General features: G+C 50.3%; 1 pseudogene; it reads right to left on the bottom strand.

Annotated features, from left to right (window-relative positions):
- Nucleotides 1-17,043: 17,043 nt before the first annotated feature.
- Nucleotides 17,044-17,547, bottom strand: LOC129687605 (ZW10 interactor-like; annotated as a pseudogene).
- Between the last annotated feature and the right edge of the window lie 532 nt (nt 17,548-18,079).

Genomic DNA, 18,079 nt, shown 5'->3' with positions numbered 1-18,079 from the left:
AAACCCCGGAGTTCTGGGACCTCAGGTTTGAGACTCAGCTCCTCATTAACTGGCTGTGAGTTCTGGGCTAGGCATAAAGCCTCTCTGAGTCCGGGCTCCACAGCTGTGAATTGGTGGTGTACCCACAGACGCATAGGTTTGAGCTAGCCATGTGAAAGAGCGCTTGTGCAAGGAAACCCAGGGACATTGCCCATGCTGGGGAAATGTCCCTGCTCTGTATACTAGAAAGGGTGGCACCTATGGAATACACACCGTGCAAACACATGTAACCATACATTATTGGCTCATGAATGCATGTATGTACACACATGTCCATGGCTTCCCCACTCAAATTTCTCAGGGCCAGGTGTGCCTAGAAATCTAAATTTTGCAGATTCTCCTAGCCAGTATGACACCCTACCATAGGATGCTCTCTAATATTATAATAGAAAGCCGTGTGAATAGTCTCATGAGACTGCATATAGAACAAACGGCTCCATGTCAGTTCTGGCCTGATTTCATTTTCATTTCACCTCATTTGGGACCTCAGAGTTTTAGAGAAGGGACTGTATGAATGTCTGTAATCACAGTATTTGGGGAGGCTGAGGCAGGAGGATCGCTGGTCAGGCCAATGTGGTATAGAACAGCAAGACTCCGTCTCTAGATAGATAGATAGATAGATAGATAGATAGATAGATAGATAGATAAGGGCTGGCATGATGACTCATCTGATAAAGGTGCTTACTGACAAACCTGATGATCTCGTTCAAGCCCCAGAACTACTCGGTGGAAGAGTTGCCCTCTGACCTCCGCATGAGCATTACAACATGCGTGTATACACACAATTCATAAGTAAATAGGTGTTAAAATGATAATGAGGGACTGGGGAGATGGCTCAGTTGGTACAGTGCTTGCTATGCCAGCGTGAGGTTCCACCCTCATTGTTCCTAAGCCTCCCAAGTGCTGGAATACAGGCTTGTGCCAGCATTCCTGGCTCACAGGTGACTTCATGTGTGTTTTGGAACTGAATTTGAGTGTCCAGCTATCTCAGTTTGCCTGGGACTGGGGAAAATTTTGAGGGCATGGGATTTCAGTAGTGATCCGGTAAGTCTTGGGTAAACTGGGGCAAAGAGTTGTCCTGCTTGTATGGTCAGTGTGACCGTCTGGATGTGTTTCTCGATTCGCTTTATGTGTATACCTCCTCTGTGCCCCCTTGTGTGCATATCTGTGGGTGCGTGCTGTTTACGGAGTGTGTCTGTTCCTCAGACACACTTGCACCTGTCACAGGCCTCTCCTGTGTGTCATCCTGGGCATCTGGTCTATCTGTGGGTCCCAGGTCCCCTGCTCTGAGGGAGTTTGCGTATTTATGTCTGTGTGGTGGAGAATGGCCTCTCTGGGAGAGTGTGTTTCTGCACATCACTGCTATTTCTCTCTCTCTCTCTCTCCCTCCCTCCGTGTGTGTGTGTGTGTGTGTGCGTGTGCGTGTGCATGTGCGTGTGTGTGTGTGTGTGTGTGTGCGTTTTGTTGCACACACAGCTTCTGGTGTTGCCTGTGAGCCTGTATCTGGGTGGCTGAAGCTGTGCAGAGCAGACCCAGGGTCTACTGTGCAGTAGTTACTCCTGCACAGTTCAGTGTGTCCTTTACCCCTTTCCACCCGCAGCCCCAGGCCCTGCTCAGCCCCAGGCCAGATCCTCTTCACAGTACCCCTCCCTTCAGGACTCTACTACCTCCTCCATTTACCTCAGATCTTTGCATAGCCTCAGGTTCCTTCTCACTCCACCCCTTTCCCTCTCAGCACCCTCCATGAGTGCTTGCCGGATCTGTCTTTCCAGTGTCCCTGCGCCCCTATCTTTTCTGGGCTCACCTCAATCTCATTTGCTCTGCAAAGCTCCACCGGAACTTGCGCCCCCAGAATCAAGCGTTTCTATCTCTGCCCTCCTGAAAGCCTAAGTGGCTTGTTACCAGGCGGGCCGAGGCAGGCTCAATGAACAGCCTCCCGGCTACCAGGCACTACATTGTGTCGTCATGCAGTAGGTGTTCTCACGGCTGCTTTTCAGATGAGGGAATCGAAGCTCCGAGAGACTGGGTACCAGCCCGAGGTCTCACAGCTGAGAGGTAATAACGCTGGTTCCACAGCCTAGACTCTTCCACCAGGATGTGACATCACTCCCTCTTGTGGGTGTCTGTCTGCCTGCCCCCTGGACTTATGGACCCTTTGCATCCTGAGACTATCTTCCTAGTGTTCCGTGCTGGCGTGGTACCTAGTAGGCACTGCATTAAGGTTTCCTGAATGAATCTTTGCTCTTGGGAACAACCTTAGCTTTCATTGGTGTGATTTACACAAGGTCTGGGATTCTCTAGGCTGCAGGGCTGGAGACTGGGTGGCTGTAATTTATCAGAAAACACGGCGGCAGCTCCAGCTCTCCTCTCAGTGAGAGAGGTGGAGGTAAATTGATGGCCAGCAGTCTGGCACGAGGGGGCCTGTGAGAGTGGGCACCCACCCCAGCTAACAGCATAAGGCTCCAACAGGGAGACCCTCCAACTGTCCCCGCAAGTGGCTCTGACCATGCAGGCCCTTCCACCTGCTGCCTAAGGGTGGTCACAGCGGGGTCAGCTGCCTCTCATCGATCCCGCTGCCCAGGTCGACAAATGGCTCCTTTGAAAGTCCATAAAAAAAGAGACACTCTCTCATCCCTGATCAATCACCTCTTGTCGTCCCCTGCATGGCACGTGCGGCTGTAGCACAATGCAAGCTCGTCACGGGTGCCTGATCTCTGCAGCAGGATTAATGGTGTTTCAGATGTGACTACTGCCTGGCTCCTTCCCCTCATCCCGAGCCAGGCATCTCCAGACAATACTGAGGGACCGAAGAAGCCCCGAGCTCCCTGAGGCCCTCCTTAATCAAGATTGACGGATATGGGACAGAGCGTCTATAGACACCCCCGGGCTCCTGGAGAAGCCTGAGCCTACTCCTCCTGGGGCGGGCGGGCGGGCAGGGCAGCTGCCTGGCCTTCCCAGATGTCCAGGGGAACTCATTCTCTTCTGATCACAGATGCAGCTGGCAGAGCCCTAAGAGGCCTACCTGAAAGTCCTGAGGCTGCACCAGACTGGGCTGTCAGATCAAAGGGCTCCAGCTCAGGAAGGCTTTTGAGCATGGAGCTGAGGACACTGGCTTGCTTCTCACTCTCCCCCTGGTGACAAGCTTGCCCCTTTTCCCTTCCCAGGCTGCCTCTGCCTGGGCTGTGAGTGATGAAGGAGGTTTTCTGAGCTATGACGGTGATTGCATTAGTGCTGATAACTCCAGAATTAATCATCATAATCAGACCTGCCGGGCTGCTGATGGCTGCTTCACATTCTGGTGGCACCGTGCTACCCGCTGAGTGGCGAGATCATGTCCTCATCTTCATGACTCCCTGGGGCCCTGCAGGATGTGAATATTTAATTAACATCCCTCTCTTACTCGCTGGAGTGTTTGTAAATATGATTCATGGACTGTACCGTTACCTCAGCAGAACACACCACAAACCCTTCTAACTGGTCAGCAGCTCGGGGCCAGGAACCACTAACTGCATGGCAGCTCACCACCCTCCCTGTATCCCACCAGTGAACATCGAGGACTCATCCCATCGAGGCGCATTGGATCTGGGCAGAGCCCATGTTTCCTTCAGTAGAAGCCAAAGTAGAAATCTGGGGCTTTGTTGCTTTTACACTGTAGGCCAGGCAGTTAGTGAAGAGCTGTTGAAAATGGCGCTCAGACAGATGGCTGACTCAGCAGGTCTGTAGTTCACAGGGTACAGGGTGACCCCAGGGGACATCCTCCTGATGCTCCACCTAGAGACAAATTCACACAGCAAAGAGGCACCTTGCTCCCAGTGTGACCACAGCACATGCAAGGCGCTGAGGAAAAGTCAGTAGAGTTCGGGTGTGTGTCAGAGCCCACCTCTTGCTCCTACTCTGCTGTTAGCGTACTTGGGAAGGTGAGCTGGCTGCAGCTTTAATGGCTACCTTGTGGATACGATGAGGCCTCTTCTGTTAAGTCCATGGGGCAATGGCAGGGCTGCGGAAGAACTGAAGCTCTGCAGTGAGCTCTGGAGGATGTGCTGGCCTGAACATGATTGCGGTCGAGGACTGAGCTGAACTCTCCCTCTGTACAGGAGGGGAAACTGAGGCCCCCAATATAAGGAACTTTAAAGCCCAGTCTAGCAGCTCTCTTATCTAGAGATTTTTCTTTAACAGAAGTTGAAAATGAACTCTTATAGGCTGGTAAGATGACTCAGCAGGTAAAAGTGTTTTCCATGAAGCCTAACTTCATAAAATTTGAGTCCCATGACCCATAGCAGAAAAAGAGAACTGATTCCTGAAAGCTGTCTATGGGCACATGTGCTCTGTCTCTCCTTCTCTCTCTCTTTTAATTTACTGATTAATGTAATAAAACATTTTAAAGAAAATGAACTATTATTTTTTTTTCTGTTTGCTCAGTGCTTATCACCACAGAGAACGGTGAGAGGGCCCTCCTCCCTCAGATGTAGCGCAAGCTGAGGCTGTGAGTGGGTTCTGCAGAACTGTGTGTTAGTTCTGCTAGAGCTGTGGTGCTGTCACTTGAGGGTGAAGCCCCTGGGCCACCTGAGCGCCGTCCTCAACCCTCGGGAGACTATGTCCAGCTGCCCTGCCTCTCCCACAGAGCCCAGGCGAGGCTGGTCTCAGGAAATATCCACCTAGAATCCATCACAGGCCCTGGGAGACCTGCAGGGGCCTGACCCCTGGGACTCCTAGTTTCGACATCAGCCTTAGCAGGCTTGACTGTGCCTCCCCACACCCCAAAGCGCCTGTGCAGAACCCCAGCTTCAGTGTCACCTGCTCTCCCTAGCTTCAAAGGCTGAGGTGTCTGTCTGTCTTGCTGCACCCTGTCTTGTCCCGTTTCCCCTTCATCTTCCTCCTTAGCCCACAGGCAGCATATACTTCTTTTGCTGGGCCCTGCTCTCCCCCGTGTGCCTGGCTGAACTCCCTTCCTGCAGTCCCAACTCCAGCTCACAGATCCCCAACTCTGGAAGCTCCTCGCATCTCCTGTTGCACCACCCCACAGCACTCATCCTAGGTGTGTGTACACCCATCACAAGCGTAGGACAGGGTTAGAGGCCAAGTCTTGTGTATCTCTGGATCCAGGGGTGACCCAAGAGCACTGGTGATGTCAGCAGCTAGATGAGTGGCGAGTAGATTTTCCAGACAGGCTTGCCAGCTGGCCTCACGTGTCCGCATGTCCCTCCACACAGCAGCTGGTCTAGGACGGCTGCACTCTTTCCTCCCTCCCCCAGGCCTTTGTGTGCACTTCATGGCAGGGCCAGGAGCCAGGGGTCCCTGGCAGATGGAGTAGATGGGAGTGAGAAGGAGAAGGGAGAGGTGGAGGCTGAAGGCAACATACATCTGTAGCCTGTCTAATAAATGGAGCTCTTTGGGAGTCCAGTGGGAGGCCCTATGATCTGACCAGCTTAGCAAGCCCTTTGTTTTCTCCTCCCCTGGTGGTAGGGCAGGGGCTTTTGTCTGAAGTCTTTGATCAGACTTTGTATCCTTCCCCCACCAGGAAAGGAAGCAAAAACTAAGTACTCCTCTGAAGTCCCCTGAGGAAGCAGCTGGCTTTGGGAGGTGAGGTAGGTATGGAAGTGTGCCTGCCATCACTGAAGGTTCTTCTGGGCCTAGGTAACTCCATAACTGGCTGAGGAGACTTTCCCTGGCCCCTGCCCTTTGCCTGCTTTGCGATGTCACCTTCTTGACTCTGCCTTTACCTTACTGGAGACACTCTTCCTATCTGGCACGGGCTCCTCATGACTGAGAGAGTCAGTTTTCCACAGGGAGTGGGGATTTCCCTGCCACGCTCATTTGAGGGCACAGATGAAGGATAGCCATGGTTGGGCTGCCAGCCTCCAGGGAGGTCAGACTCGGTGGTCATTAGAGTCATCCGCTCACTCCAGCCCACGAGGAGGGACCAGGCTCTCTGACTCATTAACAAAGGTCCATTCGTCTTACCTCTCTGCGCTGACACATCCATTGGCCCCGCAGCTGACACATTACCCTCTGTGGAGGAGTGGGGGTCGGCGGGCGAGAGAAAGAAAAATCTGCGAAATTTCCTTCTTATTTCAGCCACTCGGAAATGCCAGAATGCTGTGTATGGTCTGGTTTTGATGTGGACTGCATCACTCCCCTGTTGTAGGACTTTGGGCAAGCCACTTCTCCACTCATGGGACACCTTCAGCTTCTGCCTGTGTATAATAGGAACACCAATCTTGTCCCTCCACTGGGTGAGGTTAGATAAGACAATGGCAGGGTACTGTCTACCCGCAAAGACACCAGGGTCATTACTTGTGTGTGTATATGGTGTACATGCGCCCGTGTTTCTGTGTGTGCATGTGCTCACAGGTGTTTACGTACATATATACACGTGTGTGCAGAGGTCAGAGGTCTACGCCAACTCTCTTCCTCAGTCACTGTTGGCTCCCCAGCACTGGAATTACAGGCTCACACAACCACGCCCGGCTTTTTATCTGGATGCTAAGGAACCAACTCTGTCTAGCTCAGGCTGGTCTGGAATTCCCACTCGGGCCCAGTCTGGCCTCAAACTCAGTAATTCGCTCCCTCAACCTCCTAAGTGCTGGGATTATAGATACAAGCCATCAAACTCAGCATAAGCATGCTTTTTTTTTTTTTTTTTTTTAAGTAAAAACATGTTGTAGAAAATTAAGCAAAGGAAACACCCCACTATTTGCTTGTTTGTTTCTTTCCGGCTTCCTCTTCCACGTCTGTTCCAGATGGTCACATGGCAACATAATGAACATTTTTCCCTCCTTCAGTAGCGTAAGCAGTATGTTAATGTATAATACCGCTGGATAATAGTCGCTTTATTTTTTGAACAAAATTTCAAAAACCGTATATTGGGGCTGAATGTGGTACTACATGGTTCAATTCCCAGCTGTTCTCTGGACTGAAGTGGAAGGATCACTTTAGCCCAAGACTTTGAAACAGCTTGGGCAACAGTGGTGAGACTTCATTTAAATAATAATAACACATCAAGATAATTAAGAAAACTCACTATTGTGAAACTTCACATTTTCCCCTAAAACACTCCATTAATTCAATTCAAAACCAATCGAAATGCTAGTAGGATTTTTCTATTTGGCAGATTGGCACTAAAATTTTTATGGGTGAATAAATGCATAAGGAAAGCTAAGGCAATTATGAAAAGGGAGAATAATGCAAAGAAAATTGCCTCAAGATGTGGAAAACTGTGTTAATGCTTTAGTAGTATTTATTTGTTTGTTTGTTTTGCTTTGTTTTTGAGACAGGGTATCTCTATCATGTGGTATTAGTGACATAGAACTCACTATGTGGAGCAGGATAGCCCTGAACTCACAGAGATCCACCTGCTCTGTCTCTCAAGTGTTGGGATCAAAAGTCTGTGCCACCATGCCCAGCTGCTTTATTAGTTCAAAGTCATAGGACTTGGCACAGGATGAAATGGGTCAATAGAAAAAGAGTTCAGCGATGTTCTGTCCAAACATATGTAAAAATGAACTGTATAAAAAGGTGCTCTTCAAAAAGAATGCACTTAGAGGCTAGACAGATGGCTCAGTAGATAAAATGATTGCTGTGCAAGCAACGAAGGCTAGAGTTCGGATCCCCAGCACCCACATACAGGGCGGACATTACGGCCTATCTGTAATCCCAGGATCCCTGGAGTGAGATAGCTAGCTAGACTAGCCAAGTCGGGGAACTCTTCGTTCAGGTGACAGACTCTGCCTCAGTTTATAAGGCGGAGAGTGACTGAGGAAGCTGACATCAGCCTTTGCCCTCCATAGGTACATGTATGCACGTGTACCTATACTCATTCATATATGCAAACACGCATGCACGCATTCAACGCCGCATATGCATACCAAAATTAACGCGCACACACACATATATGGCCAAACATTCTTAAACTACAGTAGTATTCTCTCTTCTTCCCCTGCCAGTTTTGGTGTGGACCAAGATATCACATGGATGTGTACTAACGTAGCTCTGTTTCCTGCTATGGTATGTCCAGGGAACAATGGTATTGCCCATTTTATTTATTAGGTTTGTATGTGTGTGCGTGTGTGCGTGTGAGATGGGGGGAGTGGGCATGCATGCCCATACTGTACCATGCATTCAGAGGTCAGAGGGTAGCTTTATAGAGCCAGTCCACATAGAAGTGGAAACTTTTATGTGTGTTCTGGGATCAAATCAGGTCCTCAGGCTTCAGGGCAAGTGCTTAGATCTCCTGAGCCATTTCACCAGCCCAACAAAACAACAAAAAAAACCTGTTAACTTTACCTTGCAAAGAGCAGCTATGCCTCTAAAGAGTCCCCACCTGTTTTTAGATTGTTTCCTTAAAGTGGGATTGCTGAGTCAGAGGGTAGAGCGGTGACAAGGCTATTAGCAAGTAAGCCTGAACTGCTTCCCCAAAAGCTGGGCTGGTAGCTCTTCCCTCCCTCCTTCCCTTCTTCCCTCTTTTCCTCCTGCCTCTGGGCTGGGCTACATTTCAGAACTGGGAATCCAGGTCAGGAATAGAACGTTAAACTTCCTCTGAGGGCAGACTAGATGTGATGATCCGTGGTGCTGGCAGAGCATTATAGGAACTGTGTACCTTTGAATCCCGAGGCAGGCATCCTAGGGCCAGTGACATTTAAACCAGACTGCCTTCCAGAGATGGGCCTGGAAAGGGGGCAGAGGCCGATCCCAGAGGGCCTTGGATGCTAGACCAAGGAACTAGAACTGTGGCCTGTGGCTATGGAGAGCCACAGGAAGGGGGCGATCTGCTGAGTGAATTCGTACTGCAGCAGAGGATGTCCCCCCACCCCCGGGGACTGCGTGATGTGAGTATGCCACTGTGCCTGCCTGATGCTCTGGAGCAAGACGTCCTCCCACACTCAGGGGCCAGCTTAGCTCCAGGCTCAACTCTGCATGTCTAGAGAAGGACAAGAGCTCTGTTTGGCCTTTCTTGCCCCCTCCCCAATCTCCAGGAACCTGCACCTTGTCTCAGAGTCCTTGTCGTGTTTAGTTGGGTCCGTTCCAACAGACTAGGGCGTCTAAAGGAGTTTATCACACCAGTGCGTCAGTTCTTGCCCTTGCCCTGCCTCTAAGTCTGGAACTGACCTTGAGCACATTCCCAGCTTTCTTGGTTTTCTCATCGTAGACTGAGTTTGAATTAACTAGTCAGAACACCATTAGCCTGCATGTACAGGATGCAAATAGGCCCCCAGCCTAAATCCATGCATCGGCTTTAGCAGGGCAGGCGATGCCCTGGGTTAGGCTGAGGCCCACCTGACTCCACTGCTTCCTCTCAGCTGCTCTAGTTAAACGTGTTTGCTCTGGCTCTATCTGCACAGGTGGGCCCAGGCTGCTCTCTTTCCAACACTCAGCCCAAGGTCTGTTCTGGGGCCCACATGTCCTCCAGGCAGCAGAGGCCTGACAACAGGCCTCATTCATCTTCCCCACTCACCCCTCAGACAAAGGGCCTGATGTGTGTGCAGATGGGCCTGCCCCTCCATCATCCCTCACAACTAGTGGCCGATAATGTGCCTTCAATGAGTCCCACGTGGCCACAGGCTGACCAAGGGTTGGCCAGGCAACGAGGCATGCGAACTTAGGGCCTCGATGACAAAGCAAATCTCCAGGGGAGGGGAGGTAGAGGGGAAGGGTGCCCACGGCCCCATGGTGAATCCCATAACTCATTTCTGACTTGTCACATTAGGCCTCTCAAATGCCACTTGCCCCTGCACACTTAGCTGCCAAATTAATTGACAAGGGACCCTCAAAGGCAGTTCCTACCGAGCAGGAAGCCCCATCCCCCGAGGCCTGGCTCAAGGAGCCATCCTTTCCAGGGAAGACAGAATTGTGCCTTGCCAGGTCAAAGCTCAATGCCCTCCTAGGCTGATTGAGAAACATGGCTGCTGCAGAGGAGTGAGGGGGGCATACATGTGTGATCAAGAAAACCGGATCCTAGGGACCGCAATACACTTCACATACACAGCACTTGGACATTGAAGCTAGTGCTGTTTCACCCCCTGCTGGCCGAGCTGGCCAGGCCTCTCCACCCTCTGAGGAGGCAGCACCATCTCCGCCCATTTCTTCCCTCAAAGCCAACAGAGCCTGGTCTTAGTGTAGATGTGGGAAGGCCTCTTAAAATGCGTACACAGGGAGGATGGCTGGGGAAAACAGTGGAGGTGTCACTGGAGCTGTTAGGAGCAAAGCCTGGGACTTGATAACCTGTCTCCGGGCCACCGGTCCTCAACAGTCCAATTAAAGAGATGCCAGGCAGTGGTGGTGCATGCCTTTAATCCCAGAGCTCAGGCAGTAGATCTCTGTGAGTTTGAGTCCAACCTGGTCTACAGAGTGAGTTCCAGAACAGCCGGAACTACACACAGAAACCTTGTCTCAAAAACCAGAGGGGAAGGGAGAGAGAGAAAGAGAGAGAGAGAGAGAGAAGAGGTAGTTGTTAATCAGGAAAAAATGGACATTTATTCAATGTGGTCACACTGGGAGGAGAAACAAAGAGGCCTAGAGACTACTCTCACCTCAGATCTATCTTTGGGCTCCTGGCATGAGGGTTAAGTTAACATAGAAAGCAAGAGGTATGCATAGCTAATCAGTTCTGGCCATGGTGTGGTCCATGTGGACCCATCGGCCGTCTCTGCTCCAGTCTTTTCTACAAGGGGCCTGGGAAAAAGTGGTCAGAACCATGAGACAACCTCTTCCTCAGGCTGGCACCTGGGCTCTAGTTTTTCCTTCCCCAGAATAAGATTCCTTGGGAAATTACAAGTCCTTGGATTCCATTGTCTCAGTATCGGGAGCTGCAAAAGAACCAGACACATAAGCATATCTCTCTGGAATATCTTCACCCTGGCAACCTAGTGTTTAACTGTTCAGGTGCGTTGTGTTCACTCCCCAGGATGGAAGCACCACGGAGGCAGCCCCAACCCTGGGTAAGGCTTCTGCCTATATTCCTGCATGCCAACCACCTTCTGTGACGGGTCCCTTGGTTGTGGCCTGCTCTGGGGTCAGAGGCCATAGGCACCACACCCCTCTAACTGGCGCCCCAGCCGTGCTGCTGAGAAGGCTCAGCACCTGCTCAGCCCTGCGTCCCAGATCCCTGCAGGCAAACATATTATAGTTTTTCTTTCAGCCATTTCTCGGGTCACAACTGTCTAGCCCAAGTACTCCCTTTCTTCTGGGCCACACGTAGAACAGGTAGGTGCTTATCTGAGCGGATGCCTGCAGGGTGGGGCCTCTTCCCATTGTTCCCTGGTCCCCATAACCTCTGCAGGCGTCTAGAGCAAGGCCAGTGGAGGACCAAGGTCAGTTCCTTCACATCCAGCTCTATTCAAGACAACTTGTTCTGCAGGCCACGTGTGAAGCCAGTGAAAACCAAGGTCAGGCTTGCTTACTTAACCTGTTTCCCCACCTCAAATAGTCCAGTGAAGAAAATCACAAGCAGGCCTGGCGGCTCAAGCACTGAAGCAGTTGATCCCAGATATAACTGACCAGCTAGAGACACGGTCAGTGTGACTATTCTAGTTTGGTTTATGCTGTTATGATAAGACTCTGATCAAAAAGCAACTTGAGGAGGAAACGGTTTATTTGGATTACTTCCGGTCACCATCAGTCACCGAGGGAAGCTGAAGCAGAAACCATGGAGGAAGCTGCTTACTGGTTTACTCACTGGCTCGTGCTCAGCTAACTTTCTTCATTTGTTTTGTTGTTGTTGTTTGTTTTGGTCTTTGTTTGTTTGTTAGTTTTTTGGTTTTGGTTTTTTGAGACAGGGTTTCTCTGTGTAGCCCTGCTGGTCCTGGAACTGGCTCTCTAGACCAAGTCAGCCTCGAACTCATAGATCTTCCTGCCTCTGCCTCCTGAGTGCTGGGAACAAAGGCATGTGGCACCAAGCCCAGCTCAGCTAACTTTCTTATATAGCTAGAGGGCTGGGCCCTCCCTCACCCATATCCATCATCAATCAAGACAATTTCTCATAGATGTGGCCATAGGCTAATCTGAACTGAGCAATTCCTCAACTGAGGTTTCCTCTTCCAAGGTGACTCTAGGTTGTGTCAAGTTGACAGAAAATAAATTAAAGCTGGGTGGCAGTGGTGCACGCCTTTAATCCCAGCACTCAGGAGGCAGAGGCAGGTGGATTTCTATGAGTTTGAGGCCAGCCTGGTCTTTAGAGCAAGAAGCTCCAGCTATCCAAGGATGCACAGAGAAACCCCATCTAGAAATACCAAAAATAAATTAATAAAGATAGATACATTAATTATTTAAAGAGCTAAGCAGAATAGAATACCAGTGGAGAGTACATTTCCCATGTACAGCTCAGGTGAATCAAAAATAGCTCAGGGGCAAGGACTTCTTGCTGGACGAAGAACTGAAGAAACTGGGGCACAGAGAGGGTTTGGGCAGGGGCAGTCTGCTCCCTTTCGAAGCCAAGGAGAGGCTGCTGTCAGAGCTCAGAGGTGGTACACAACAGCTCTTACAGGAGACTTGCTGCTGTGCCACGAAGCCTCCTGGGCTGGCCAGTCACTGAACAGCAAAGTCTCACAGGATTCCCTTCAGGCCTGCAGTGGCTCAGGAGCAGAGGGGGCAGGGGAGTTTCAGCTAGTGGCACCAGCTAGCTCACCTGTCACTGGCCTCCTCTGAGTTAGGGTGGGGCTGGAGTAAGGTTGTGGCTCAGCTCTTTTAAAGCTTAACTTTTGGTGTCTTAAATCCCCTTTGCCTTTCAGAAGTGCATTTGATCTGGTGTTGTGGAACTTTCCCAGGCTTGTTGGCTTGGGGCCGGCCAGCCCTTCCTGGCAGCCACCTCTGTATAAGGAGTAGCAGGAAGGACTGCTCAGGATATAGACTCTCTTCTCAGAGCTCGATTTGCACATAGCTGCTTGTCCCAGGCCCCTCTGCTCAGCATTTCAACCCTGCTGTCTCCATTCTGCCCGTAACTCTCCAACTGTCCCAGACCTTGTAAGGAACAGACCTTACATTTCTTTCAGCTCTCAGTCCCTTTTCCTGACCTTATCTTCAGCACACCTAGCTGTCCTCAGAAAGCACTTCTTCCTAGCAGGCTCCTGAATGGATGTGGCAGGGTATATACACTCTAGGTCCACGGTGAGACTCCAGTGGTGTGCTCGAGCCACTCAGAGGTGCCCAGGAGCCTGCACACACAAGTCCCTGGACTCGCCGTGAAAATCCAGCAGCAGCAGCATGGTAGGTTGGTCCGAAGGAGCAGTGTTTACACCACAGGAATGGGCAAATCTAGTCATGGGTTTCAGAGTGGTTACTATTGCTGCTGTCATCCCCACCCCAAGAACCTCTCCAACACCTACCAGCCTACCACAAGAACTCTCGCTTCTCTCTCTGCAGCACTGGGACTTGCCTCACCCAGTAGATCCCTCTCTGCTTTCCTCTTCAGACTTGACTATCTAAGTCTTCGATCTCATCCCTGGCAGAGTCTGGCACAGGCTCATAGTTCTTTCAAGGCTAACTTTGGTGCCTTAAATCCCCTTTGTCTTTCAGAAGTGCTGGACTGGCAGCCTCATCAGCCCTCCTTTCCCCCCCTCCCCCCGCCCACCTTCTTGCCCTCAGATTGTTGTCCATCTTGGCTTCGCTGCTTCCTATGCTCGTAGATAAAGCAGAACTTTATGCATTGTGCAGACTCCCTCCACAAACACGGGGCCTGGCCCCTCTAGCTGCACTTCGGCTCCCAGCATGGGTGAGTTCACTCCTGATTGTTGCTCTTCTGTTTAACTCATTTTTAAACATTTCTTTACTTGTTCACTTTACCTCCCTATTGAAACCTCCTCCCTCTTTGCCTCTTTCCCCCTCCCCTTCTCCTCAGAAAAGGGGATCCTCTGCCCACACACACACCCCAACCCACCCCAGCGTATCAAGTCACATCAGGATTAAGCACATCCTCTCTCACTGAGGCCCAACAAGGCAGCCCAGCTAGTGGAAAGTAATCCAAAAGCAGGCAATAGAGTCCATGTCAGAGACAGCCCCTGCTCTAATTGCTAGGGGACCCTCATGAAGATCAAGCTGCCCAGCTACATATGTGTAGGGGACCTAGGCCCAGTCCATGCCTGCTCTTTGGTTGGTGGTTCAGTCTCTGTGAACCCCCATGGTCCTCGGTTAGTTGACTCTGTTGTTCTTCTTGTGGAGTTCTTGTCCCCTCCGAATCCCTCTATCCTTCCCCCAACTCTTTCTCAAGACTCCCCAAGCTCTGCCTAATGTTTGGCTGTGGGTCTCTGCATCTGTTTCGATCCACTGCTGGGTGGAGCCTCTCAGAAGACAGTTACGCTAGTCTGTCTGCAAGCACAGCAGAATGTCATTAATATTGTCAGGGGCTGGCTCTCTCTATGGAGGGTCTCAAGTCATTGTGTGGCCCTTCCCTCGATCTCTGCTCCATCTTCATCCTTGCACACCTGTAGGAAGGGTAAATTAAGGCTTTGTGGGTGTGTTGGTGTCTCCCTCCCTCCACTGGAAGCCCGGCCTGCCTATAGGGAGTGACCACTTCAATCTGCATGTCCCCTGATGCTAGGAGTCTCAGCTCGAGTCACCCCCCCCCCCATACCATCATTTAAACTGTTGAAGTTTTATGTGTAAAGGCACAAGGACACTTTTTTTTCGAGACAGGGTTTCTCTGTGTAGCCTTGACTGTCCTAGACTAACTTTGTAGACCAGGCTGGCCTCAAACTCACAGAGATCTGCCTGCTTCTGCCTCCCGAGTGCTAAGATTAATGGCATGGACCATCACTGACCATCTGGGAGTGAAACTTTTCTGATCAGACGATTTCTGTTGAAGATGCCCTGAAGTCCTGGTGAGGCAAAGCCACTGTGAACTCCTTAGGGGCAGGAATTCTATTTTCTTTGAAAATCCCCAGCTGGCCTTGTTTAGGCCTGGTGAGTAAACAGTGGTAGGGCATCGACGGGCAGTAGGGAACCACGGGCAGTAGGGAACCACGAGCCTCTCTGGCCAGCAGCTGATGAATCTATATCTGCCTCATTCCAGGCTTTGTAGAGACTCCTGCACTTTCTAGAGCTGAGCAAAAATCCTCCGTGGTGCCTGGCTCTTTTCCTCATTTGGTCCGGAGAAATGGCTCTCACATATTGGCCTCTCAGAGAGCCCCCCAACACTGATGACTCCAGGTCTTGGACAATGCCTGAGAGTTGTGCCTGGGATGACTTTTCTACTTCCATCTGGGAATTTCACACTGGAAGCCCCTAGGAACTAAGCTATGGGATAACGATCTTCGCTTGAAAGTAAGGGAATGGAAGCCTGCGAGGTCCTTGCTCGGGGTCCACAGTGCTTTAGTAGGAGGCACTCATTGTCGCTCATAGAGAAGGAGCCAAGAGGGCCGAGCCCTGCTACTCCACCGGTGCTCGCTGGCAGTGCGCAGGCAGTTACTGCCGCCCTCTGGTCAATGCTGGCAAAGCACCTGCCTGTGTTCCCCAGACTAGGTCCTGCAGGCCAGGGATCCCGCTGGAAAGAAGGAAGCCAGTCCTAGGAGGTTTCCTCCCTTGAGAAAGAGCCGGTACCTTCTTGTGGGCTTGGATTTGTACCCAGACCCCTGCACTTCGCCCCCAAACAGACAGGTTCTCATCACTGTCCACTTCCTTCCTATTTGTGATCTCCCCCCCTCCAACACAGCAATGAGAAAGGAAACACGCATGAAGACATGAGACGGTCAGTTCTCTCACTGTGACCATAGAGATCAGCTGGAGGTTTCTCACATAGTCATAATCCCAGTCTTCCTGGTAATGAGTTACAGAGGAGGCAAGCGCAGAGGAGGGGGAGCCCAGGGAGGGGCAGCCGAGAACTCCCCTCCATCGCACACATCTCTCCTGTCTAACCAAAGAGGTATGAACAAGCCAGACTCCAGGAACCCCTGCCCACTCACCTACACCTTGTGTACAAAAATCCTCCTGGCCCAGCAAGATGGTTAAGCAGGCAAAGGTAACTGGCAAATTTGTCCTCAGTCTCCAGGACCCACACAGTGGACTGAGAGAACTGACTCCGACAAGTTGTCCTGTCTATCTCCTCTTGACTAATAAGAGTGACAAGATTTTAGGACACCTCAAGAACCTGATAAGATGCCTGTTCTTCCTTCTCCTAGCAAAGAGCCCAAATCGCTGGCAATCAAAGACATCCCTTCACCATTAATTCTGTATCTTTCAAATTAATAAAGTTTAGGGTTTTTTTTTGTTGTTTTTTTTTGTTTTGTTTTGTTTATTTTTTGTCTGAGACTTTATGCTTTAGACTCAGTTTTTATTTCTACAATCATGGAGACAAGTTCTCTTACAGGTGTTATCATCGGCTGTCAATAGCTGGTATTTTGCATGCTTTTCGTGCCAGACACTAGTCTAAGCCTCTCCCATACACATCGCCTCTTTTTGGTTTAGTTTTGTTTTTTGGTATGATTTTTTTATTTTATTTTAAATCAGGCAGATTTTGGTGTGACAAAAAAAGATGAAGGATTTAATGAAAGATTGATTCTTGTTCCCATAAATGTCCCCAACAATCTAAGGGGAACAGGAAGTCCATCTCCATGTACTGGGCCAACAATTCAGGGCACTGAGACTTGCTGCAGTGCCTCGGCCACTGTGTACATTTGCTGCATTTCATTACATCCATCCTGGAGATCTGCAGAAAGGCTTCTCAACCAGCTGTCAATCTTAACTAAGTTTCCTTCGAGCCATACTCCTAAGCTCCTGAAGGCATCTCTATACCATCTCAGTTCTTTAGTCACAAGCATTTCATGCCACTCCTCATGCTCAGGGGACAAGGTATTCCATGCCAAACCTGTATTTTTCTTTGTTTCTTTACAGAGATTCAGGTGAGAGAGCAAGTCCTGTGGTATTTCTGTCCGTAACCTTGGCCTCAGAGATCTGCGGCTTATCCAATGGCTGGAGGTAGGCAGGTCTGCTTCCTCTGCAGCTCATCCTGTTCCTGTCCTGCTTCAAGGTTTCAAGCTCCTGCTGTGATCCATCAAGCTTCAGCTGAGCTCTGATGGTCCTTTAGATAGGCATCTCAAAAGACGGCTTCTGCTGCAGCTGCCACTCCCTGTGAGAAGCTTGCTGTTTCTCCAAAAGTATTTGATTCTTGGCCCAGAGTTGCTCCAAAGCCTCCCCGAGTTCTTTGTACTTACTTTGGACCTCTTCAAACTTGGGTAAGGCCTGCGTCAGGCCACATCTTATGGCTTTCACATGGCCCTGGTACATGGCCTTCAGTTCCTTCCATTGCCCCTTAGCTTTAGTTGCCTTCTGTGGACTTATGTCTTCAGAAACCAAAGTGTCTGGGCTCTGGGCGGTATCATCCTGAGCCAGAAAATTCCGTAACGAGTTCATGACCTGAAGATGGCTACAAAGCAGCTTGCCCTTCTTCCGAAAGTTCCTTACAAACTCCTCCAGGATCTGGGCTGGCAGTTCCGCCCCTTTCTATAAGCCCACAGGTCCTAGAAGGCCTGCCACCTCAGCCAGGACCTCTCCAGTTGCCACAGCCGGGGTCTCCTCAGACATCATCGCTCTGCTGCCCTCTGCACATTTGGATTTCAACTCTTTTTAGCTCTATTGATGAGGGTTGATCTTTCATTTTAGGTCTTGTGTAGCCCAGACTGTCCTAGAACTTGCTATGTAGACAAGGATGACTTTGACCTCCTAGTGCTCCTACCTGTACCTCTGAGGTGCCAGGTTATCAGCTTGTACTACCACCATGCTGTGGAGTTTTCTAAATTCTGATGTCAGCCATGGGGAGAAAATTCTACTACAATCCCTATTTTAAAGATGTGACCACAAGGAAACAAAGCTTACCTATTCAAAAATGAGCCTAGGCATTTAGACTCATGGCCCAAGTCATTTAACTCTTATGTGTTCCTTCTGGAAACAAAAGGGGCCTCTAGTTCCAACTGTAGGGGTGTGGAGAAATAAAGGAGGGGCTACCTAGAGGAATGGCATCCACAGAAGGAAAGAGGCATCATGGGAAATGCTGCAGCCTACAGAAAAAAATGGTGTGTGTGTGTGTGTGTGTGTGTGTGTGTGTGTGTGTGTGTGTGTG

The sequence above is a fragment of the Psammomys obesus genome, unplaced genomic scaffold (assembly GCF_907164565.1).
Source record: "Psammomys obesus unplaced genomic scaffold, mPsaObe1.curated_primary_1811, whole genome shotgun sequence".
Classification (NCBI taxonomy): domain Eukaryota; kingdom Metazoa; phylum Chordata; class Mammalia; order Rodentia; family Muridae; genus Psammomys; species Psammomys obesus.
The sequence above is the reverse complement of the archived record's forward strand: the minus strand, read 5'-3'. Positions and strand labels throughout refer to the sequence as shown.